Here is a 26,682-nt window from a genome sequence, read left to right as displayed (position 1 = left end):
ATGTATTCAGTGATAATGTTGGTTATAAACAACTTTAGAAAAAGATGGAAATATCACAGTTAGGCCAACTTTTACATATATTGCCAATTTAAAGACTCACTATACTTGGGTTTGCTTTGTTACACAGCTATTTGCTTATAAAATATTAATTGGCGCTGTAGAATTGATTTGTCATAGAAATGCTGGGAAGTAACATGAAATAAAGAAAAAATGGAATCTAAATCTGAAGACTAGGAAACTTCTTTAACTCCACCTTCTACCAGTATGTTTGTGAAGAATTAAAAAAAATCTGTTAGAAAGAAATGAAGTGCAGGACTTCAGAGGAATCAAGTTACTCAAGCCAGTATTGCCTGGTTTAGAACCTTTTCTGAAGTGAAGACAGCACTTTGTAATGATATTTAGCATATGTATGGAAACAGACAGGCAGATACTAAAAAGGGGCCCACAGCAGCATCTCAGCTATCTATTTGGCATAATGAGATGTACAGAAGTGACAGAGCAGCCTATACAAAACACTTCCAAATGAGCTGGAACAGTAAATATACATACAGTTGGGAGTATTTAATGCTAAATACACACTGAAGTTGGAAGAACTATAGAACAACCACACTATATTACATGACAATGCCCATTTGGATCTCTTTCTATGGAGTAAACACCCGTGATGGAAAAAAAATGCATCTGCATTCCTCTTGCAGGCTTCTCTTGTTTTATTTCCTGGATCAGGCTGCTTCCAGTAGAAGGGGCAAGGATGATAATGTCTATGGAGCAGGCTAGATTTCACTGTGAAACCCTTGGCCCCACTACACCTGCAACCTATTGCCCCCAGCCTTTTTCCTGAGAGGCAAACATTAATCGGAACTGTGGCTGAAAGGACTATTGACCTGGCAGATATCCCTGCACTCCACTTTTATTGACATGCTCGGAAAGGAGCAGGATGCCTTTTTCATGGATTTCCTTTTCAAGGTTAGATCAAAAGGGAGAAGATGTACCTTCATATTCTTTCTTACTTCTTCTTCTCCAGTCTTATCCCAAAGACCTGGTGCCTCGCAAGGTCACAGGAGCATGAGGAATCTCTGGCAGGACAGAGGACTGGGCCTGTACACGGAGATTCCTCTTTATGTGTTGATCATGAGGAAGACTGGCTCAAGTGGGGGCTGAGCTGGCTGCATCCAGACAATGGGGTGCATGCACTAATCTTCCTGAGCTGAAAGTATTGGACAGCATTTTACTCACTGCAGCTCCAGATCAGAATAATTAGTGAATTAAAATGGATTTTCCACTAGGCAGTATGTTGCTGAGGCTGGTTTTAGAAGGTTTTTCCTTCTTCTTAAAAAAGAAAATAATCCAAGACAGCTGTCTTGTGAGGGATCTGTATTCAATATTAGAAAGCTACACAGCTGTGGAGTCTGGATGCTATCATAAAAATTAAATGGCAGAGACATGGCATTGCTGGAATACAACCTACTTTGTAAGTGTTCTGGGTACTTGGAATGTGCATATCGCACAATAAAAGTGCTGTTCTTGTCTGTGTTCAAAGCAAGAGCACCAATAGGCCTGTGGAGCTGATGTAATGAGATTCAGGCTGCTCTCAACAGCTGAAATATTCACTTCAGCAAATGGATATTTCAAATGTAAATATTTATATGGGCCAAGACCTCTTTGTTGCTTGCTATTTTGACATTTTCAAATCCCTCAGCTTTACTTTTGTTACAAAGACTGTCTATTTGCTGATGAGAAGAACAAATATCAGTGGCTAGTTATGCAGAAATGTTGTTATTTCACAGCAAATTACCACTTCTTCCAACCCACAAAGCTGTGATTCCATATGCTCCAACATGATAACCTACACATTGATGGAAACAATGCATCACCCTTGTTATGAGGAAATATAGTAATAAAAAGAAAGAAACAATTAATTTGAGGCCCTGATTGGATAGCATTAATGGTTCATCAGGAAGATATGATAACTGCATTTAACTTTCACTTCAGAAATCCCAGCTCCCATTTTTTGCATTTTGCTGGACTGGTATTTACCTTCAATACCACTGCTATTGCAATTCTAAAGTTGCTCGCCTTTTAGTTTTCACTCAATTTAGAGATTTAGGAGAGGTTTAGGAAAGTTATATTTTAGTTAAAGTTATTACTGTTTTCCAATCTCTAAAGCTTTAAAATCAATACTACATTGTTACCTATATGAGCGATTCCCTTCCTTTCTATAACTAGCTGTGATTGCCACTGCTTTTTCCCCTTTTCTGTCTCCTCAGATCTGTCCTATTCTTCCCCCTTGCTATGCTTTCTGCTTTTCTTTCCTTTACCTTCCAGTTTTTGAATACCCTGCTGACCCCAAGCAATATGCCTCTGCCTCCTTGCCACCACTTTACTCTCTTTTGCCTTCTCCCTGGTTGTTGCCAGCTCTTTCTAAGCCTGGTTCTACCAGCTCAGTTCCTCAAGTAAAGTTTCTTAGTCTGGACTTCTCCCCACTCAGTGCTAAGTCTGTTTATTCTTATTGACGTTTTATTGCAACAGTGGGAACTGTTGAATTCTATATAACAGTTTCTTGCAAACTTGAAACAAAGATTGAATGTTTACCAAACCACTCTTTGGCAGACACCCAGATTTAAATTCATATTGTTGGACCTCTTCCATAAATTATTTTCTATAAAAATAGAATACCAACCATTTTCCCGAGGAATATATACATCTGGACAATAAATTGTTCCAAGATGATCAAAGAAAATATAGGGTGATATGGCCTTGCTACTACCTACCCAGATGAGATACGTCAAGTTCTGAGGATATTTTAGTCCACTTAAATATTTAGGTCTTCAATATTGCTGGCTACTTAGTGCTGCTTTTGATGAAGGATGTGTTGAGGCATCACTATTCATATTTGGTTACATTCACTACCCAATTCAGAAATCAAGACTTAAACTGTCAACAGGAGTCTAATTATGATTCAGATCTGGAGCTGTATTTGACTTGCAAACAAAAGTGGGGTGAAACTCTTCTCTGTGGGACTCCTTCCTCCAGTCTCCAGAATCCTGTGTGTACAGACCTCTGCTCATTTCCTTCACTCATTCCTGGCAAGTGATTTAGATTCTCCAGACTTTATTATTTTTTTAATATATTGAAACATTGTTTTTGAAAGCAAAAACTGAGCTATATTAATTACCAGGGAAAGGAATTTTTGAAGATATAGGTGTAGAATCAGGCTACTGTGAAAGTACGTGTGAGATCAGGAACACGTAGATGTTCCAAGAACATATGAAATTTTGGGACTGTGAATACATGTATTATAGGGTAATGAGTATAATGCAGAACTCCAGTGTAATTGGAGAACTCTAACTATCCTCTTAAAAGAGCAGGTTGGAGGTAAATGGCCTCAGTTCTCCTCTAGTCCCTCCAATCTTGCTCAGTTTTAAGATATGAAAATATATGTCTTAGCATGACTAGTGAATGCCTTTTTTATGGAGGTAATTGATTTTCCACATGGAGCCAATCACATGTTTTGTTATTGTCCTACAATTCTCTCAGGTCACAACTTGTGTGTATCCTCTGATGGGAATGGATTTGGAGAGATGTGCTGGTATGTTTGCGAGAGTAGTTCCTTGACCATTACATGTGTCATGGTTCATTTGAACAAAAATCTCAGTTGCCCACCCTGCTTTGCCAAAGATGAAGCAAGCATTGACAACATTGCTTTCATCAGGCAAAATATTTCTTGAAAACATTCTTTCCAGGTCACTGAGAAGCTTGCAGAGAAGCTTCATTTCTTGTGCAGTTTCATATATTTTCCCATGTGTTCATGCACATGTACTTTCTAGCTTGCAAGTTGTCCTGAAAGAGTTGTTCAATGACAATTTTTACCTGATTAGAAGTAGAAAAATTTTGACTTTGTTATAACTTCACCCTTTCTTTTCTGGTGTTTTTTTTTGACTGCATATAACTCATTATTCTAGAACTATTTGTTCAGTGCAATTTTCTGACTTGCTTCTGAGTGACATTTCCCCTTGCTTGTATGTGTTGCCTGGCTAGGTTTTATGGTATGCTGTGACTGGAAATTTGTATACATAGAGATATCAAAGCTTTATTCTGTCTCAAGTCCTGCATTCCCACAAAAGTTTCCAAAAAAACTCTTTACAGAGTACTTTCTGTACATTTGGATAAGATAAAATTATCATTACTACCTAAATGAACCACACCCCTATATGTCTACTAATATTCATTCCCTATGAAGGAAACAGAGATTTATCTTACTCTGTCTCAGTTTATCTCCTCAGCAGTTTCATTCTCCTCTAACCTGTCACCAGCCCCTGCCTCTCAGTAGTGGTAAACTCCTTCTCAAAACACTTGAATTTACTCAATGCTATTGATCACTTACGAAGTAACTTACACAATGCAGTCCTTTAGAAATGGGATTGAGAACTAGGCCTAGATCATCATTGCAATAATATATTTCACAAAGATGACCAGCACAACAATGCTTCACGTTCTGATCTTCCTGTTTATATCACTTTTTCATGCAGGGATGGTAGGGAATGGGATATGTATGTAGAACATGTCTTTTTTGTGGTACAGACGCTTCTGAAAATGCAGGGTTTTTAAAATTTTTTTCTGAATATAAATTGACAACTGAGCAAAATGAAGAGGAGAATGGAGTCCTTCTGAGCCATGACAGCTGATAATTTCCTTGCTCTGCACAGGGCTCTGCATAACCCCAGCATTGTGAGAAGTGTACTTGATTACAGTGTGTAAGCCCATCTTGGTGTGAGAGTTCTGCTTCATTAGGAGAATACATCTGCAGTGCTTTTGCTGATCTTATTTCCACCTCCATTTTTGCCTTGCATGTGGAGTTAAACTACCTTTATGCTCAAGCATCTGTTAATCTTTTGTCCTTGGAGAGCCTTAGAGGTGAATGCATTGGTGAAATACTTGTAAAAGTGGGTAGGGTGAAGAGAGGATAACCTGGAGGACCATTAGGTGCTCTCCAGAAAAGAAAGAATAATATTGTGATAGGATTTCTCTGGGGAAATAATAGTGCTTACCATTTGAGTGGGTTTGTTTGTTCAATCCCTGGAGGGGAAAAAAAAGAAAACCAACACCTATCCCATAGGGAAAGAGGAGTGATCTCCTTGTGGAGTAGGCAGAGACTAAGCACAAGCATGATAACTAGGGGCCTTTTAATTTAGAAAAACTGGTACATTGAACATTTTTCTCAGCAGCCTAGCTCCAGCTAGGTTCAGAGAGAGCCATGGCACTCCAACAAATTCTGTTATATACGTAGGGACTCAGAGAATGAAGGGGGCTTAGCTGAAGGGATTGTTTTCACAACAAACTGATGTTTACCAGGATGCATGTTTTCTTCTCTCAGTGACCAAATATTTAAATTATAATTGTGCCAATTTCTGATTTGTCAGCATTTCAGGACATAAATAATGACATTTGAAAGGTATCTCCTCTCAACCCTGGCATTGTTCAACACTGAGCAGTGAATGTGCAACCTGAGAGCAAAGCAGAGACTTCATCCTGTACACTGAAAATTATTCACTCAACTTTAGACCTAATTGCGTGTTTGGATTTATGTATTCCTTCATGGACTCTCAGTTCAACCCTTAATGAGTTTGTGAGCATAGCTCCACTGGCATCAAAGGGATGGTGTAAATTAGGGCGTAATTAGGGTGTACGTACACTTTGTGAGGTAGCAATGAGATCCTTGGGCTAGGGTGGACTGGTACTAGTGAACACATAGTATGGCACAGTCAGCAGCAACCAGCTCGAGGAGGAAGGCAGATAATATCTTCCTGAGATCATCTCACTTCCAGCTAATTCATGCACAGATGGCAAGTGAGGGTGGGAAGTAGGAGGAGTGAGCATCTCCCTTCGGGTAATGTTGCTCTCATGCTCAGTTATAAGATATGTTGCCATTTTTTGGTGGCAGTGGAGTCCCTGTGGGGTCAGGGCTGCGTACCACCACGCCTGCTGCAGATCCAGCTTGACTTACACTCTACTACGAGTACAGACATTCAGTTAGCTTTTCAGGTCTCATGCCTATGTAACATGGACTATGAAGCAAACTAGTTCCGGTTTCCTCAGCCATGTGTGTCTTCAGCCGATATTCTAAATGCTGCAGTTCATTTCACAGTGTTTTTCTGGATGATTTTAAAATCTGAAGGTATGAAAATCTGGGTTTTTTTGAGTCTATTTTTTTCCTTATTTACATCATTAACTTTAAAAGAGCTTCTCCTGTACAAAAAGAAAAAAGACTGATCTGACTGCCAGAAAATATAGACCTCAACTCTCATTTATATGACTGTTTATTCCACTCCTAAGACTCCTTTATAGTGATGGGCCTGCTGTGAATTTATGGTTAGTGCTGCGCTGCAGCATATTAGGCATGATAGAAGCAATGAAATGGGGCTTGTTACACTGCCAGCCATCCATGTTCCTTCGGGTTACCTGCACCTTTATGGAGCAATGCTGGTCCTGCCTCGCCTGGTGCAGTTCCCATGCCTGTATACTCAGTAGCTTCCTCTTTTTTAATGTATAGAAGAAGAAGATTAGCCACAACAAACGATTTCATAAAACTACTCTGAATAATGCTGTTTAAATGAAGTTACCACAGAAGGAAAGAATGGCCTGTGTTATTACAACACAGAGCAAGACAGTATAACTGGAAATCAGGTAAAACAAACAAAAAGCTCTAATTGCAAACAAACCTCTAACCTACTTTTCAGCATTACTCTGAAGCAGAATGAGTTTTATTTCCATCAGTGGCTGAGGTTTAAAATAAGATCTTTCCTATTATGCTGCTCATGACCTCCTTAGATCTTGTCTCAGTCATAGTGCATGGAATGGAGTATTACAGTGTTAGCTCCCAAGGGACGCTTGCGTCTTAGTTACCTTTTGAATTAACTAAACCTTTTGGAAAGATTAAACCATTCCCATGCTATTGTGTTTCGTCTGGTCATTTTATTGTTTTACTTAACATTTTATATTTTACTAACTTTGATCAATATTGTCCCTAGATCAGAACAATCATGAAGACAATTCACCTCAACAAATTCTTCTCACCTTTCTCAGCTTAGTACAATCATTGCCCATGTTGTGCGCGGCACACGTGGCTTCCAATGTGGTGTCTTCTCCCTTATAGTCAAATGTGCTGTTTTCCTAGTTCTAAAGATATTTATAATATAAGGGCTGCTAAAGCTATCTCAATCAAATCTTTGCAATATTTTAATCTCTTTCTATAGAGCAAATGTGGTGGAGCCCTTAACTGCATGATATATTTTACAGGCCTCATGCTCTGGTTCTCAGGCAAGATTCTCTGCTTTGAACTGAGAATAGGCAGGGAAGATGAATGGGCTCAACTGGGTTTGTAAGGCTATTTTGAGGCTTTTTTAAAGCCGTGCCAAAGCCTACCTGCCTCATTTATACCTATAGCATTCTGAGTTTTTCTGTGCTGAAGCACAGTCTACTTCCACTGTCCCCTTCAAACCTGTCATTCTATGATTCTATCACATCTGAGGAGCAGTGTGTCACCAGCAGAGCAGACTCTTGCTTCTTGCTTGCATCCTCTTTCCTCTTGGACCCACAATCCTCTACACAGTGGGCTAAATTTATCCAAGACTCTTGTATAAAACCTAGATTGGCTGAAACTGCTTTCATAGAAATCAGATATTCCCTTTTTTTGCTTTCTTAAAAGGCCATTTCTGGAGCCAGGGTTCAACAACACAACACTTGTATGACTGCAAATCAGCTTCAGTACTTGCTTTACTGTATCCCCTTGGGATGACAGTGCCTTGTGGAAGGAATTATCAAACTGTGAGTGGAAACTTTATAAGAGCAATGTAAGTGTTCTCCACTCCCAGCTGATGATATTGGGGGGTGCTAAACTTGGTCCCTTAATGCTACTTTCCTAGTGTAGTAATGAGTTAAAATCTGGTGTGCAATTAAAGCATGTGATCATTCAGCAATTACCTTCATTTTATAGGTAAAGCATTAACAGTACTTAGGTAGATAGCCGTGTGAGACTCATGGCAACTGGATAGTACGTCTAACAGTGAATGTGCTCTTCATTTCTCCATTTCAAGCTACAGAGATTCAGGATATCGGGAACTCAGCTAGTCTGAGTTTGGGTAATGGTCTGGTTGTGGTTAGAGTGTGTAATTTAACCCACCAAGAAATAGAGAAAGAATCACAATAAGGTTTAGGAGTGAAGGCTTGTGCTATGCAGGTAAAAACCAATGGTGTCTCAGTCATGTACAAATGAAATGACAGGGTGTTGAATCAGATTTTTTTATTTTTAACCATGAAACAGACACTGAAATGTGTATGGGAAATGTAGCAGAATGTGCTATAGCCCAGGAATCTGCAGAAAACCTGCTTTCACATTTTGGATAGACTGTTAAGGTAGGAGAATTAATAGCATTAGCAGCCTCTGACGAGATACACAGCTTTAAGATTTCCTAAGTGGGTGGGTGTTAAAGCAAGGTGGATGATGGAAGTATGATTTTCAGTTTTAAAGAGAACACCCAGAACTCCAGTCAACAGCTTTAACAGCTCAAGGAGCTCACTACCCAGATGAACAGCAGTGCTAGGGCTGGGGAGGAGGCATGGGGAAGGAAAGGGAGGGAGAGGGATGGAAGAAATATCCTGAAGATTACCATCAGTCCCTGTCTGAGATTACTGAAGTACAAAAGGATGACTATGCTGATTCAGCTTCATCTGTTGTTGGCAACTTTCTCCCCTGCCCTCCCTCTGATCTCAGCTCTGTGTTTAAGAGCATGTGTCAAGCACAAGGGAGAAAAGCTGCTGAATATTTTGGTCACATTGTTTCTTTGTGAAAAGTATAAGATATTTTGAAACTGAAGCATGTCTCCTGGAAATGCCTTTTCCCTTCCCTTTCCGAACCACATTTACTTTTTTTTTCCCCATTTATAATCTGAACCCAGGTCAATCTAATTTTAACCATAAAACTTACCCTACTTTATCTTCTTTCCTGGTTGTTGTTTGGTAAACTCCTTCCTTCACAAACACAATTCACAATACTGCATCAATTACAGTCTTTTCATCCTGCTCATCAAAACTATGTAGTCAAATATCCTTTTTTTAAAGTTGCTATATAGTAAGATATTGTGAACAAGAGTATGTCATATTTAGTCACAGTTCTCTCTCTCCAAAAACATCAGATGAGGGTGGGTAAACATTTAAGTTATAAGAGTAAAGAAAGCAGTCTCTCCATTGAAAGAGAGCCCTGATTCCTCAAATACCCCAACCAGTACTCCTGACTGGCTTAGGGCACTGCTGCTGGTTGCATCCCCCTGTCCATCCTGCTGAGAATAAGCTGAGGAAGGGACATCTAGTAAATGCAAACAGAATTGATTTGGGATACCTTTAATTTTTTTTTTCTTAGCCTGGCAACAGCATGCATGATGAATCTGTGTTGGCACGTGTTCCTCTTGCTGCCACCCCCTCTTTGTCTGTTCAATGTCCTTGTCGATTCCTGCCTTAAATTGCCTGCAGCATCCCATGTACAGCTTCTTTCTTCCTCAGTTTTTGCATGTGTGAAGTCACCGGGGTGATGGGACTTTATTCCCAGCTAGGAGTGGTTTCAGTATTACTGTAAAAGAGGTCTTCTGACTCCTTCAACTCTGGACTTTTGTCAGGCACTCTCCACAGTTACAGCATGAAAGTAGGAAAGCGATGCTTTTCATCTGATCTTTCCTGATTGTACTAGCTTATCTATATTTTAATCCCTGTTAAAATAGCTTTTTATCCCTAGGAGGTTTCTTTGGAAGATCAGTCTGTGGTGGCTGAGGCCCCCAGACATGCTGGATAGAAATGTGATAATGCCATGGGGCTCTGCACTTTCCATCACTGGGAGCCTGGTGGGAACAAGCTGCTGGAGAGACCCTACTGATACGTGAGTCAAATGTGAAATCTCAGTGACTGCAAGCATTATGTATGGACCAGGTTTCAATTCACCAGGAAATCAAGTTCTGGACAAGTGCTTTTTGTTGAGTGGTGTTCCTCACCCTTCCTTGTTTGTGTCAAAACCAGCAGGAGACTAGGAGGTGGTGGTTACATTCCCATGGGCCTGGAGCTGGAGGAAAATGTCCTGTGCTCAGTGCTAGATGGGCTCCCTGCACTGTCAGAGATCACCAGCATCCTGAACGGACCACATGGCATGGGGAACATCTGGGATTGTGTTGCAGCAGGATGTGTGGTAGCATCATGCCACTGGGAAGGCTGCTTCATGTCACCATGGTGTTCACCACATGCTAGGCAGGGCAGTGTCCCCTTGTCATGTCCTGAGGTGTCTGCAGAACTCTCTGCTCCTCTCACGCCACTCACTGCCCAGGGAAGGCTGCATAGGGAGAGGCTTCCTCTCCTGAGCTGTGCCGGGTATAAATAGCTCTTGCCGAGGGGAGCGGAAAGGGCTGCTGCCTTGCCAAGAGGCCAGAGCTGGTGGTGCAGACAGGACTGGCAGGGGTGGCAGCAGCAGGCTCCCCTCTGGGCTGTGCCTCTCAAAGCCTTCTCTGTCTCAGCTGGCTCCCTTTGAGCAGTTGCTAGGTAAAGGCAGGTGTGTCAGCTGAAGTAGTGGAAATTTCTATTCATCTTATAAATAGTTGAACAGCCCGACTCGGTGAAATGTGAAACGAGCAAACATCCCATCTTATCCTTGGAGGGCAGATCGGGATTCAGTCTACAGTGCTGTCATGTCAACTGTGTCAGTGCTGCTGTTCGTGATGCCAAGACCCTATAACTTATTCATGTGAACACAGCAAACAAAGGTTTAGCTTAACTGAGTGATGAACATTCCTCCACTTGCAGCTTTCTCCACAGCTAGATGCAAAAAGTGCAGAGGTCACTTAATCTGTGACAGAAATAGACTACACCATCTTTGGGGTCAGTATGTTTTGCAAGTATAGTAATATGATTGCAGGCAGGCCTGAGGGCTTCAGGCACAGCGTCCTTGGTAGCAGGAGAAAATATTAAAATCATCACACAGCTTGGCTTGCTTGAAATTTGCTTGGTAAAATTATAAATTTCCCTTCTAATCATGTTTATACCCTAGGCTATTAGCAGGATTTTTCCTGCTGCTAAGCCCTCATGCTTCTTGTCGAACTACACTGACCCTTGTTCTCTGGTGTATTAAGACAGATACTCACCAGTGGTTAATACTCCCTGTGAAACTGCAGGAGCTTTTCGGGTCTTTCACAGTGACTGAAGGGTTTCTTCTCTTAAAAAGATGAGAATTCACAGACTGAATTTGAAGCTATACATCAGCTTGGCAATATGTTAAATGGAGTTTATTGAAGGATTTCAATTGCAGTCAGTTTTAAAGAAAGGAGATATCTCTGTGATATTGCCTGGAAATGCATGTGTCTGAGTAAGCTTTCATGTAACCTCAAAGTATCTAGTCATAAATATCATCTAGTGGTCAAACCAGAGGGCTGAGAGTAACGGTAACATAGATCCCAGTTCTGTCACAAACCCTTTAGCTGGACTGACTAAACCAATCCCTCCTGCATCTTCGATGATCAAATTGCCTTGGGGACACTAAGAATAACATGCACAGAAAAGCATGGTGTGCTCATTAGATGAAAAGGATTCTGTAAGTACAAGTTTTTGCTTTCTTTTATTCCCATTTATTCTTGCTAACCGGGGGATAGGATTATGCTGATCCGTAGCTGATCTGGGCTCCCACCTCCACATGGAGGTGAAGACACTGCAACGGCCATGGGCAGTGCTTACTGCCAGTTACTTTAGTGGCAGTGACTGAATGGTATTGTCTGAAACCGGACCAGCACTACATTTACATATAAAACCAAATACATCCTTCCAGGTGACTGGCTTACTGGTGAATTATAATGCCCTTCTCTCACTTGCCTTTGCTCTGCGTAGCTGCTTCTGGACAGGAGTGTCTTGTGGCAAGTCAAAGGAGGGTGCTGTGATGAGAAGCCAATGGGGGTATGTAAATGAAACCCAAGCTATTTAATATCAACTTATGTCTCTCCTGTATTCTCTCTTTTGTTATATTCACATTCACAGAGAAAGAAAAATTCAGCTTTGTCAGGTTAGCTGTTACTCTTAAACCCATGTTTGCCTGTAATCTGGTTACATTCAGGTAAAAGGAAATCAATCAAAATTAAGAGAGATGACTGCTCAGCACAAAGCTGGTGCTTTATTCCTTAGCATGTGATGTAAGCTGTAAGTGAGCCTTGCTACCTTCCTGGGAGATTGGTAAGTAAGCAGAGCAGTCATATTTAGCAGATGTAGGAACATGAAAGCCTATAGCTACAGCAAGAAGGGGGAGGATAAACAATTTATAAGTACTTGTAAGTGATGATGGCACAGCTCTGAGTTGCTGTTCTAATTTACTGCTCTCTGCTTGTCTCCCCTGCAAGCTTCAGCCAGCAGATTGCAGGGCCATTGCATTTTGAGCTCTGGCAGTCTCAGACGCATGCTGAGGGCTATGTTGTATGAACCACATTTGCATTTTTGAGAGCATATACGAATAGCTTCACAAAACTCAGTGAGATCCTTTGCATAAATACTCATTCTGTGTATGGCTTACACAGCATAGTGCTTACGAAGTGAGCCACTTAACCACAAAACTCAGGAAAAGCATAAAAATACAGTCACCTTTTAAATAGAGCTACTGTAGCCCACTGGCCTCAAAAGTCCTTGTTTTTAACATGATAAATGGCTGGCTCCCAAGAGTAGTCACTATGGTTGTGGAGTGAAATCTGACACAGAATGGCAAACAAGGGTTTATTTGATGAACAGTATTGTAAGTGAATTCATGATTTTAAAACTGTCTTCTCTACTGGTCTAACCAAGCACAGTGTTTTACATTGTGCAAGTAAATTAATGATGTTGACTGTTCATATGCATGTTAATAAGGTACTGCTTGAAAGTGCTACATGGTCTCTTTCCATTAGATGCAGGAAGCCATTTTTGCTGGGATTCCTCATCACCTGGATGGCAGGATAAAGATTTTTTGAGGAACTGTGTGCAGATCAAAGACCCTCTTTGAACTGTACCTAAGTATTGGTTAGGCCTGGGAAATTAATTGTTATGGGAGATGTATTTAACTGTGAGTGAATGTATATATATATCTCTTAAAGCAGGAGAAAGGAAATTGTAGTTTCCTTAGAACTTCAAAGGGAGGAAACTTTATAACAAAAAACTAATCTATATCTTCACATAACACTTCAGATTTTGTGTCTCCTGCCATTGTGTAATCTTGCATCAAAGGATGCCTAGGTTAGTACTCGAGGGAAGCCATCAGCAAGGAGAGCAGCACAAGCTATGGAGGGAGTGAGAAACAGAGCTATCAAAAGGATTTGGGATTGAGGAACAAAGGATTGAATAAATTATTTTTTTCCCCATATTCAATCTTTATAGATGAAGAACAGCTTTAAGAAGTTGTTTAAACATGTCATGTGACATAGTTACTCTAAAAAAGTCCATAAATATTCATATATTATCAAAGTGATAGTTTTATTGTACTTGCACATTGTGTGGGATTTGCTTCCCACCAATATTCATGAAACTTCTTAGACTCAGTTACTTTCAAGCAAATGTTGAGAGACACTTTTGCTTGTCAAATTTTAAATTATTTTGCCATCCACCAAAGATGGCAGAAAATCAGTAGTAGATTCAGAAGTTATTAAAGGAACTAATAGATAAACCTTGGCATCATATAATCCTTTTTTCCAACAGTGACAGACAAAATCAAAATATACTTTGGAAGTATTCTCCTCCTTGGTTTCTTCTTGGTGTCTGTAAAAAATTCATGCCCCCTAAAACTTCAGAGACTGCTTTAAAGAAAGCTAAAAATGTTCTTGATGCTCTTTACTAGAGAGAGCAAAAGGAAGCCAGGCCAACCCACCAAAGAAGGTTACTAGGCTGAAGGTACAGACAGTATGATTGCTGAGCTCTAACGTACTGGAAGTGTACTGCTTGTTTGCTGTGCTATATCTTCTGCATATTCCCTTTATCAGCAGTAAATGGGACATTTTTGACTTACAGAGTCTAAAGTTAACTTGTTTTCTTGTTACTAGACAAGAGAAGTACACACTTGCCATTATCAGTAACTCATCATTCACCATTGAGAACATGATGTGGTGCCCACTAAGTCCTTGTGGAGTGCAGTGAATATTTTGGCATCATAAATGTTGATCTGGTTCCTACAAAGAACTTAGAAAACAGATGGGACGGAATCCTAAAAATGCGTATATACCATTCAGCTATTTGGCTGTAAAGAAAGCTCAGTGGCTCATGGGAGAAGATTTTGCTATATAAAGACTTTTTTCCTCTCCCTTTTTCTATCCATGGTGTTACAGAGTAAGCCAATATGGTCTGAGGTCACAGAGCAGGAGAAGAAAAGATACTCCATCTGCAGTATGTGCAAACTCTGTGACAAGCGAGTGTTGTAACACTCAGTCAAGCAAAGTTAGCTCTCTACCTGCAAATCTCTGTTTTAAAATATCAAACTGTAACACTACAAAGCTTTAGAGAAAGTCAATTTGATTCTACCTTCCTTGATTCCATAGGAATCTATGTAAAGCACCTGTTTAGTACACTGATCTCCTGAGGACCTTTTTCTTTTTTTGGTTTACAAACCCCAGCTTCTCACAGAAGAGGCTATGATGTCTCCTCAACAGCATTTTATGTTTCTCCCTGCTCTGTAAGAAGTTCCTCTTCTGAGGAGAATCTCAGCTGAGTCAGAACTCCATTGAGATTTATGGCTTAGCATGAACACAGGAAGGAAAGCAGAGAAAGGGGATATTGTGCCCTGTTGTACTGCTGCTTTCAGACTAGCCAAATAATTTCTGGAAACTGGGACAAGTCAGGCCAGGCATTAATAAAGCTCAGAGCTGTATCACATCCTTATGGAGCTCCTAGATCTGCCGCTGAACAGCTGCAAGGGGAACCAGATCAAAGGCAATGAACATTTGTGCGCTACAAGGAGGATGGGAAGCTGCACTCCACTGAGACACAGCTGCCCATGCTAAAGAGGATTCCAGTTTTGAGGAAGCTATTTCCTTTGAATTGCTTAGGTCCTGATGTTACTGTTCCAAATGTTTAGAGGATGCCTTGGATGGCCCTGCTCTGTGGTGCTCTTAAGGAGAAGGAAATGAAGGACTGAGAATTTTGTCTGAGAATTTTTCAGTGCTCACTGATGATAGCAAAGAGCCATGAAAAGGCTGTTTGCTCTGGCACCAAAAAGAAATGCCAGTAATGTAAAGGGAACAGAGCTTTCTCCAAATTTTTTTCCCCTTGTTGCATGAAAATGATATGGCTGAAGGCTGTAAGCTAACAGTTAATGTACTTTAAAACACACCCAGGCCTACAGGGTTTACTTATGTTTGAAGAAAGATATAACTCCATGTGAGTCCTATCTAAGGATGGCCAAAAATATCACTAGGTGAACTGAGTATGTCGCTTTTGGCAAGTTTATGTCCAAGTCAGCTAGTCATAGGTGTCAATGCAGTTCTCAAGAGGTTCTTGGGGTATGGCTGAAACATACCATAGATTGTATTCTTATTGGTGGTCAAATCCGCGTTGAAAATCTGTATATTCATCATTCAGAATAACAGCCCTTTTCTCACCATCATGACTCTTACAACATGGAGCTGGGTCAGATGATTTTCCAGGCAATGTAGAGACAGCAGTTTGGGAATAACATTGAGGACTTTATGCACAGAATTCTGGTGCTTGGTGAAAACAGAATTATTCTTGTTAGTTTTATCTCATCTTCTGTATTGAGTTGTAAGGAATGAAAAAACAGTGTTACAAGGTCAGTTCTTGAGGTAATTATTTAAAAGTATGTAATCTCGGGGGTTATGGTTTTTTCTATTGTATCAGACCTTGCTTTTTAGCAGTTGCACCCTGAATACTCTGATGCCTGGTGAACTGTGTGCCTGGTCTGTCTTTCTTCTGGCAAACATTCAAAGCATAAGAAATTATCTATGCTTCTGGTAGGCTAATGAAATTAATGCTGATCCTTGACATCTTTATTGGTTTTGACTTACCACTTCACAAATCATTTTATGGAAGAGTGCAAGCAACAAAAAATAGCACATACATTTGCTAAAATATCCTGCTATATACAGTAGATATGGAATGTTACAGGAAAAAGATAAGCTAAGCTGGGGTTATATGTCCACCTACTGTTTTCAAGAGTAGAGTAAAACTCAAGAATAAACTGACAAGTAAAGAGCTCTCAACCATACGATGAAACTGGATTACTTCTATTAACAGTAATTATTATTTTTTTCCATGCTGCAATTGACACAACTGACAAACCTTTTGGTCTTTACAGTGAGAGCACTTGCAGTAGGAAAAATTACTAAAAAATAAACAGATGACTAGAAATAGCATTTTCTTCATTTCTGCTCCATGCATTTCTGCATGTGATGCTAGCAAGCTCTAACTCCTGGGTTAATGTTGACAAAATAATGCTGTAAAAGAATAAAATAAAAATAACAACAAAAAAAGATGTATCTCAGCATTAGATTTCCTTTCTGTTATGTTCCTAATGTTTCTCCCTTCTCATTTTTAGGAACATACAATAGACCTTTAAAAATGTGGAGCTGCTTCCAGAATTGCTATCGTCATCTAGATCAATTTGTAATAAAGTCCTGCCTCCCAATCTATTCTAATTTCAATGTACACACTCTACTGGCTGTTTGCCAGCATGGAGTTCAGAAATAATATGTCCATTTAGTTACAGATGCACAGATTTCCCTGGGATGGTAGATTGGGACTGCTTTAATGCTCCCAAACTTACTGCATGTTTATGCATTCACTAATGTCACTCACTGTGATATTTAGAAGCTGGGTATAAGAATGACACATGGGGGGGGAAAGAGCAGAAGTTGCACATGCTCTTCAAGAGGGCTGAAGCTTTGAGTCTTATTTCCCCGCCCTGAGTTGATAGCCTTCCACCTCAAATGACTGTACATAACATGAATAGAAAATTAGGTTGGGCTAATCTAATTTGAAACAAGCTGGTCACAGCCAACTACTGTGAATCTCTAAGGTCTTATAAACTGGTTTTTATAAGTATTTGACATTTCTACTGGGTACTAAACATAGCTCTCTGTTGTTATAAAGTGCAGCATGCTGTGCAAGGAAAACAGTCTGTATGTATTGACTTGTATGCTCATTGGTTTGGTTCCCCCCTCCCCCCTCGAACTGGTACAGAGATGTGGAGCATCTGGGATATTTCCAGAAAAGGGGTGAATTAATAGCTTTGGATGATTTTTCCATATAATCAATTTTTATATACTTCTGTCCAATTATTTGAGGACTGGATCTTTTCGCAAAGGTTGAATCTAATGTCAGGGTAAATACTTTCCAATGTGGTTAGAATTTTTTTTGGTGCTTCACTTGTGGTATGTTAGGTACTTGAGTGCTGTTAGAAACATCACCTTTAGCAAACCCTGAATAAACCCTTAATAACAACTGTCAGTCTACAATGCAGGCAATCTCAATAAATGGAATAAAGTTAACAGAGAAGCTCAGAAGTTTCATTTACATTAGAAAGTAATTGAAAGAAGAAAATACTTGGTAAAGATAATTACGAATATTTAACCAATAATGTAGGCAAGAATAAACGCAGAGACTTCTAATGTGTCTGTTGTGCAATGACAATGTTTAAAACATTCCTGTTTTCACCAGTATTAAATACAAACACGTGTTTTGACCATATGAATGATATATGGACTGGATTCTTTGCTGTTCTGAGTTTCTTAGTTTGCTAAAGAGGAGACTGTCGTGATCCTCATCTCAGTTTGTGAGCAGGGGCCTAAATGATGTGCTTCCCTTGTAAGAGGGTGGAAACATGCAGAGCAGTGGCATCACCATTGTCTCAGAGACACAATTAAAATAAGGGACACAAGTGCACGGCTTTATCTGTCTCAATGCTGGCTGTATGAAGAGATTCAAGTTGGGGTTGTTACAATTAAAGGCCTATGTTGCAATGTCTACAGGTGAGCTGGTTCTTCTCAACTTTCTGTAGTTTCATTGGAAAAAATAAGCATTTCTAGAGCACAATTATTAAGATTTATTTTAGACAATATGACCTGAATCACTCTAAGAATGTTTATATCTGTTGAGGGGAGCCAGGAACATTCTTCGGGCATACATGTCTACATAATAAATATGTAAAGTCAATGAAATGAATCCTATGTCTCATTCCCATTTAGGGAATAATAGAGGCACCTACATTAAAAACTCTTGACTTTTTACTGAAGTTGTTTAACTAGATATTTATACTACACAGTAGAGAAGTTTTAATTTCAAACCTCCTAACAAGACATTGTTAAAGTGAGTTTGTTTTTTGAAAAGTTAGCATTTAATAAAACCATGACTGATCACAATGTGCCTGTAGAACAGTTTGGACTCGAAATAAGTTCCTAATGTTTTAAACAGAGGATATAGGCTTCATAAGCATTCTTAAATTAAATGAATTGAGAGTGTGGAAAAATATGTAGACAGACCAAAAGCAAAGAAGAAATCCCTTCTAAGTGTGCTTTTTCATGTTTCTATTGAGGTAACAAGTGTTTTCAAGGGTGTGACTTGGTTAAGAAGCTTACTTGATAATTATTATTAAAAGTTTTAAATTTACATCTTTGTTCTGTGGAGGCACACAATATTCTTTCAGTATTTCATAGATAAATTTAGAAGAATGAACCTAATTAGAAACTCATGTTTAGTTTGGCCATCCTTATCTCCAGCTCCACCTTTTTCTAGCAATCTAGCAGAATTACTAGCTTCAATTGTCAAAATTCACTTGCCACACAAAAAAATCTATTTTATATGTCACCTTTTCACTTTTGTGCAAATCAAAGCATGTGGGTGGACATGAGCTCAAAAAGGGCTGAGTAGCTGTGTGACCTCAGCCATGCCATGGAACATGGGATGGTATGCTTATCAAATCTGATAGTGACACTTGGGTGCTACTGCAACTTGGAGCTTGGCTTATGCCTAAATATGTTGTGTGTGAATAATTGCTCATTAAGTTCTCCTGTAAAAATTAATTTGCAATAATAATGAAAGAAGCAAACGGTCATTTTCTTTGTAGAGCGTCTGTATTCCTTAATAAATTAATCTCTAAAATGTTGCACTAAGCAAGTTCTATCACATGCCAAATTTTTTGTTCTTCTTATAATGAATAATCACAAGGATACAGTGTATTGACAAATATTACCATTAGAGAATAAGAGAGAGAAGAGAAGTTGTTCTTATCTCGGAGAAAAGGAAATGTATTTTGGAAATGAAGTAGCTAAGATACAATAAATTAGGTTTAACCCTCACTTGTAGCTATACAGGGATGTTTGTCCTTCCCTAATATTAGTCTGTGAGTCATTGTATCCTTTCTCTAGTAATATGGTTAAATTCCAGGGTTATCTTATTTTTCCTTCCTCTTCAACATAGACATGAAGATTTCATTGAATGTTTTTTTTTTCCAAGGTCAACAAAACATTGTTTTCTTTCTGTGATCTGGAAAAGAAAAGCACTCCTGGCCCTTAAAAATATGTATTTTCTCCTGCTGGATTCACAAAAGAAGCCTAATGAAATCTATATGATCTAGAAGAGTTGTTTTGCAGCAAAGCTGTTTAAAATACAATCTGAGTTAATAATAACAACATTTTTTTAGATGGACAGGAGTGCATGTGAATAGAAAGAACTATTCAACGCAGGAAGATTACTTCAATTTACACATTGGTCATTAGTGGAGATAACACATGTGTAGCTGTCCAGGCCTAATGTCTTTTAGTGTACGTCTCCATCCTGGCATGAATAAAACCACACCATATTTTGCTACTCCCTGTTCATTCTGCTGAGGGGGAGTTGGGGGAATTTCTGGCTGAATTGCATAAACAAATAAAACTTGATAATATTGATTCCAATTTACAGTGGGAGTGGTAGTCTGCTTACTAAATTTCAGGATAAGTTTTCCATGGACATTTCATTTGGTGAAAGTAAATTTCATATCTGCTTACAGGAGGGATATTGTTACCCTGTGTACTAAATATGCTTGCAGACATTCACTTACAAATTGCACACATCTGGTGTTTTGGTGAAGTTAGCAAAACTCTGCTAATGCTATGTACCAATAATAAATAACTTTTCTGAGGTATCTGGTTGTTTCCCAGATATGAGTTAAAGTCTAACACTTTCCTTCAATTACTTTTGAGTTTGTAATTAAATCCATATGAGACCAACTGATTGGTGGATTGGGGTGAATAAAATGCTAATAAAATCAACTCTAATTTCCTGGTCATTCACTGTTTTCTTTCCCTTGTGCACCAGTGGCTATTCCAGAGGTTACTGCCAGATCTGCAGCCATGTCCCCTAGGGCTTTGGTCTTGACACATCTTTAAAAATAAACAGGACAGAGGATATGGACAAGCAAATCAGTTACACAGAACCAAATAAAGTTTCAGAAGCACCACCACCATCCCATGGATCTTCTTGTATCTCAGAACCTTGCTTTTACTGTGTACCAGGGAATAAGGAAACGGTGAGGTAGAGCTTAATTCCCATTCTCACTTATTTTGGGATCTTTCTGACTAAATCCTAAGCTTGGTTAAAATGCAAATTCTGCTGTATACTACTTTAAAGTTACCTTAAACATTCCCATCACCTTAATGAAGTTGAAATCAAGCCTGTAGATTGGCATCTCAAAGGAGAATGTGGGCACTACAATACAATTATGTGGGTGAATCAGTAGGTGTCAGACTGCTGAGTCCATAATGAATAATTATCTCAGCATAATTATTATATGTGCTGTTTTTCAGACAGATGTAAAACTGAGATCCTTTTGTGTCTTGGTAATTAAAAACACATCTCTTATGCGACTGCGCCTTACAGAAAGAGTAAAAATTCTCTTTTGGAGAATATGGTCTGCTAATAGTATCCAAGGCTGCATAAAGAACTATCATATTGATCATTAGAATTGGCTGTCCTATATAATTTTCTCTTCCAGAATATCTGATACTAATTTTTGCATTTTCATTGCAGTTTATACATGTATTTTGTAGAAGAAGCTCATATTGTACTCATGAAGCTCGTGTTGTACTTTCTTTGATACATTTTTTTAGTTGTATGAAAACCCTGTATGAACAGGGTTTTGATGCTCCTCCTGGATCAGATTCGATATAATTTTTTGTTAAAAAATCAAAAGCAACTTGATTCATTCATGGGATAAAAATACAAAGACACAACTTCTGTTTCAGGAAATCCTTGAATTACAAACTGGTAAAAATTGGGAGAATATTCTTAAGATATATTCCTGAATGATCCCTCTGTTCTTAAATTCTTCCCTCAACATCTGCTGTTGGCCAATCAGAACAATACCTGGGGCTATACATACTTTTTATTTTGTTCAGAATGACCATGCTTAGTTTTCTGTGTAATATACTGTAACTGCTGAAAAGAAATATTCTACCATTGGGACTTCTCACCAAGGCAAGGAAGCAAACCTTCTTTTCAAAAAAATATTGAAAATTTAAATACATATTTTTCTCCTAAAGGTTACATAAGAAACATTTTTCTATAGAAATATTCCTCATCTATGTTATTACCAAAATGGGCATCTCTTATCAAGATGTTTTGCACTTTCTGTAAGTTATGGCAGTTTTTTGGACATCATTCCTTGGTCTGCCCTTGGGGCTATTATGGGAAATTGGATGCAGGATAATAGTTTCTCATGTTCTATCCAACCTTTTCAGCATATTCTCTTTTGCATTTGCTAGGTGCCAATGCAATTATTTTGAGTGGAAGAGTCACAAGAAAACAAATTAGATGAAGTATAGCTAAAACCATTTTCATGCATCGATCCCAGAGATAACACTTAAAGGATACTTTTGTGAAGAACAGTAAGTCTGTCTAAATAAAACTGGGTTACCAACCTGCTGGTTGGAGTCAGATGAAAAAATTTTCATAGTGTACACTGACAAACTGGGATTTTTCTAAAATTTTCCTGTCATTATTTAGTGACTGTAGCTAGTATAAGGGCTGCTTTTGGCTTTATCTTTGACTGCTCATAGACTATTCCTGTGCTGCCTATCAAAGTATGACTTTGAATTGAACATATTTTTTATTTCTGGCAAAATTGGAGGAAAAAGGGATAGAAGACATAAAACATCCAACTCCGAAGTCAGGCACAAAAACTAGAGAATGTGGAGATGAAATTTACCTGACTGGGATGTGAAAGAAAAGGAGAGTGTCCATGATTATTATCTGGAGAAAGAAAAGCCTCATGCTTTAGCAATACAAACATCAGAATCTCATGTAAGTCTATGGTAACATGCTGCATTTGCTTGGTGACAACACATGATGAGGTGACTATAAACAAAACAACAGTTATTTATGCTGGCTGAAGTTTGATGATAAATGAGGAATGAAATTTTGAACTTATCAAGAAATCAGCAAGATAGCTGTGTCTTTGGTTATGTTATGATTAAGAAGGAAACCTGGTGCACTGGAACTAATATTTCAGACTGTGTGGAAAATTATAGAGTATGTATACCCAGGTCTTGAACCTGCTATTATGTTTTAAGGAGTGAATAATGAAATTGGAAATTTATTACATATAACATAAACTTTAGTATATTTCCATATGTCTCCTGGGCTCTGTGTGGAAGAGTGGGCATCAGCTCTGGCAGTTAGTCTGTTGTGGTCTGCAGTGAGCTACCCCAGGGGCTCAGGCGTACCCTGTGCTGATCAAACTGTGAGACCTGGACTTGCCATCAGGCATTATCAAAATAAAGAGATATGTTATGTGCTTGGAGAGGTACAGAATAAGGCAGTTCTCAAGCAGGAGGACGAGGTGTGTTTTTCTCCTGTGTTTGCCAAGCGCATTTACACACAAAGTTCTTGGCCAGCACTTGTGCAGTCTTCCTTTGGAAGCATTTTTCATCTGTCATGCTCACATGCAAAAAAAACCCCTGCTGATTCCGTCCCCACCCTTGAAATGGAACCTCTCTTTGTCTCTTACAGCTTTCGACAAGACTTTTATTAAAGAGACAGAGAGGAGAGGAAAAATGCATACAAGGTGCTTTCTAGCATTTCATATCAAGAGCTGCAGCCAACAGGATCACAAATGCCTGTGATGGCAAAGAGAAAGGGATTCAGTTTCACCTTTACTCCTCTTTTCATCCACTAGAAATCCTCCCTTTATCTGCAGCACTCTAAGGTCCATCAGCTGCTTCATCCAGCCTACTAAGAATTGAGCCTCTTTATCTGTGGCAGTCAAATAAAGTGCAGCTAGAAACACTGCCTTCTCCCATACTTAGATCTGCATGTGAAATACCAGCCACCCTCTTCACAAAAGTAGCAAAAAATAGTTTTAAATATTATTTCTAACAATATTCCCTCTTATACTTTACTCACATCAACAGTAAAATGGCTAAAAAAAAGAAAAAAATCACTGGAAAAATATATGGGAGGATAGCCACCCTAGACTGATCAGTGATGATGCAGGGGAAATACATAGCTCTCATACATCTCCTTTCTTCAAAATTTTAATTATTTTGCAAATATACCACTCTCTTGTATAATGATTGTGACTTTCAAAGGACAATCTTTGTGAAAGCACTTCATAATTTGTATAAGACTTATACTGAATAGACATTAGGGTAACTAGATAATTTCAACAAATTTGGTCTTTCTTTAATAGAATTTCCTTGATTTAAATTTCTGCTTCACATACCATCTGAAAGGAAGCTGTATATTCAGAAAAATGGAGTGGTAAGGCCTGCTTAAAAGATTGGCTGCTGTGCCTATTGCTGACAGTGAATATCTGAAATTTCTGTCGTAATTTAGCTATATTTTGGTAATAGGGACTTTTAAAATTATTTTTAAGTATATTGGAAATATATCTAGCTCTTGCTTTTCAGAAGGATTTTTTGGCTTTCCCTGTCTAATTTCCCCTCTTAATTCTACACAAGCCATTTCTCTCAAGGCACTGAAAACAACAGGTTAGAACGTTTTCCATGCACACATATTGGACTGCTGCATATTAACTGGGCTTCTTCGACTCTCCTGCCTGACACCATAGAGTGTGTCAGGCTGGGCCAACAAGGCTTTGCTTTTTCTCATTATAATGGAAAGCACAATCAACTGGTGCAGTGAAAAAAATTTATCAGGGATAAAGAAAACAAGTTATTCAGGGGAAATGATCCATAACTGTTTGTTATTGAAGTCTTTAAGAATTACTTGTATGAGAAGAAAGGAATTGCATCATAAATTTAACTCCTTGGTTCGTTCTCAGAACAAGTGAATCAGGGCAAAACTATCCTGGGAGCCAAAACACACAAATACTGAACATGCTCTTCAGCAGGCCTCTTAAATGTGTTTTACTGAATTTAATGCTATCACAAATTCATTCCATATTGGAAGAAAAAGAAAGTGTCAACCACATGAAAGTATCCTTTCTTTGGAGAAGACAGAAGACAGAACATGAATTGGAAAAATTCCTTTGAGACCTCTCCCTTCACCAGTCAAAAAAAAAAGAATACAAATCCAATTATACTGTTAACTAAAACCACACAGGCACAAAATAGTACTCCTAGCTTACCAGGCCTGTTGCAGAGATCATCATATTCTTTTCCACAAGTCTTTTCAATATTTTTCAATAGTTGCTGTACACTGTTATCCAGCATGTGTGTTTCACTTTTTGGCTGAGGAATTCGTGTTTTGCACGGCCAAGAGAGGAAAGGGTAGCACAAAATGGCAAAAAGGCAAGGTAAGTCTTGCAGTACCCTTTGATCTCGGTGGTCTACTGCCTGCCAGCTGTGATTCCAAGCAGAGTGCAGATGCACACACATGGATAAACACTGCCAGTCTCCCTCTTCTTCCCTGCAGCTGACTTTACCTTGCCACCTGTCCTCATACCACAGGAAGATATTCCTTATTCCTAGGCATGCAGGAAGGAGGCTGCTGTCAGGATATGGGGGCAGAGGGATTCTGTCAGGTGATACTCTAACTTCCCCACAATGACTGTCTCACTGTGTCCCCCCCAGCTCAGGCGAGATTGTTGGTCACAGCCTAATATGGGCAATTGCACAGGATATGTCACACTGTGTGTGTCTGATGGACAAATTGCCATGGTAATTGCCTATCTGCGTATTTATATTGCTGAGCAATCAAGACTTTGAACCGAGTAGGATGAGAGACAGAAACTTATATATATTTGCACCAGCAGCTAAAGCTCTAAAAGGTTGGTGCCATGTTGTTCTGTGTGACAGATTAGCTTATTATGGTCATAGGACTGAGGTTATGCCATGTTTATATTCTCATATCCTGTTTTTAATGGTTAATAACATTCAGAAACTTTTCTCTGGTCCAGATGTGGTTTCTGTCCAAATATAATTTTATTTGGAAGGTTTGAAAAAGAATGGTTCATGTTTTTTTGCTTTGTTTGTTTGTTGTTGTTGTTGTTGTTATTTTTTCCCTGATAAAAATTTATTCAGTTCTGTGCTTTGGTCAGGGATTGCTGAAAAAATGATTTTAGTCATACTAAATCCACCTGTTTTCTGTTGGGGTGGGCTCAGAGAGAGGCATCAGAAAGTCTTCTGTTAAAAAAACATCCAACCTATATACATCAGGGTTTCATTTGTGTACAGTAACTGAATGTAGGACAAAAAAAATGTCTCTACCAGAGAAAGCAAAAGAAGTGATGCAAGTATGAGAAAAAAACAAGGAATGTGGGTGAAAAAGGAAAATGTGTTGGGCTGTATCTGGGAATTCTGAGAAGGATAGGGAGAGAGGACAAAAGGGTGAATTATTCATATCTCTGATCAAAAAGGCAACTATGTTTTAGTTGCTTCCTATTTTTATGGCCATTTTTTGGCAGCAACTTTGCCTTCTGGGAAGATCCTTGGCATAATTTCTTATTTTGTTCATTTGAAGGTTTTCTATCAGCTTATGGTGAATCTTTCTTGCACTCCTTGACAGAGTTCTTTGCAGTGTATCTCCAAGGACCACAGGGGTGTCATGTAGTCATGTATTTTCTTTAGGTTGCCAGCATCACCCAAATCAACTCAGGGACCAGGGCTTTTGTTTAACTGCTGTCTCTTTTGTTCAGTGCTACTTGGAATGTAAACGCAAATTTTTATTTTCTCTCTCTCTTTTTTTCTTTTTCTTTTTTTAAATCTGTAAAGGAAGCATCCATGATGCTTCATAATCTTCAGCAAGTACGGACAAGGCTCAGACATTTCAGTACTTTTCTTGTGAGTACTCTGTGTGTGACATTTCCTGTTGTTGTCCTTGTTCTTAACAAAATGTTGCACACTGTTTCACAATGTGAATGATTTAACTCCTGCTCTACCCAGGGCATTGCTTCTGGCGCTGACTCAAGCTTGCTTATGGTTTTAGTGGCTCAGAGCAAACCATTTCTGAACATTTTCTCACCTGTAGGCATGGGTTTTTCACTGTGTATGAGTATCATGTCATTGCTGAAACTACACAAATTTTTAATAAAATATATTTTTATTCCCTATCATCAACTTGATGTGACCACACAAACCATGTACATTTTGTGTTTGCTTCTCTGACTAATCTCAACACCACTACCAATTCACTCTAGGCCAAAGGTTATACAAACCTTACAGCTGACCTTTGCAGCCTCATATTTGGAATCTGGACCATGAG

General features: G+C 38.9%; 1 long non-coding RNA gene across 1 annotated transcript; it reads left to right on the top strand.

The window, feature by feature from the left end:
* The first annotated feature begins 11,501 nt into the window (after window positions 1–11,501).
* On the top strand, window positions 11,502–26,246 carry LOC127461892 (uncharacterized). The gene is made up of 4 exons (XR_007900225.1): window positions 11,502–11,620; window positions 11,852–11,976; window positions 20,338–20,548; window positions 26,193–26,246. It is a non-coding gene; the product is annotated as an uncharacterized LOC127461892 (long non-coding RNA).
* Window positions 26,247–26,682: the final 436 nt, after the last annotated feature.

The sequence above is a fragment of the Manacus candei genome, unplaced genomic scaffold (genome assembly GCF_025592945.1).
Source record: "Manacus candei isolate 608988 ecotype Guabito, Panama unplaced genomic scaffold, ASM2559294v1 h1tg000114l, whole genome shotgun sequence".
Lineage (NCBI taxonomy): Eukaryota > Metazoa > Chordata > Aves > Passeriformes > Pipridae > Manacus > Manacus candei.
The sequence above is the reverse complement of the archived record's forward strand: the minus strand, read 5'-3'. Positions and strand labels throughout refer to the sequence as shown.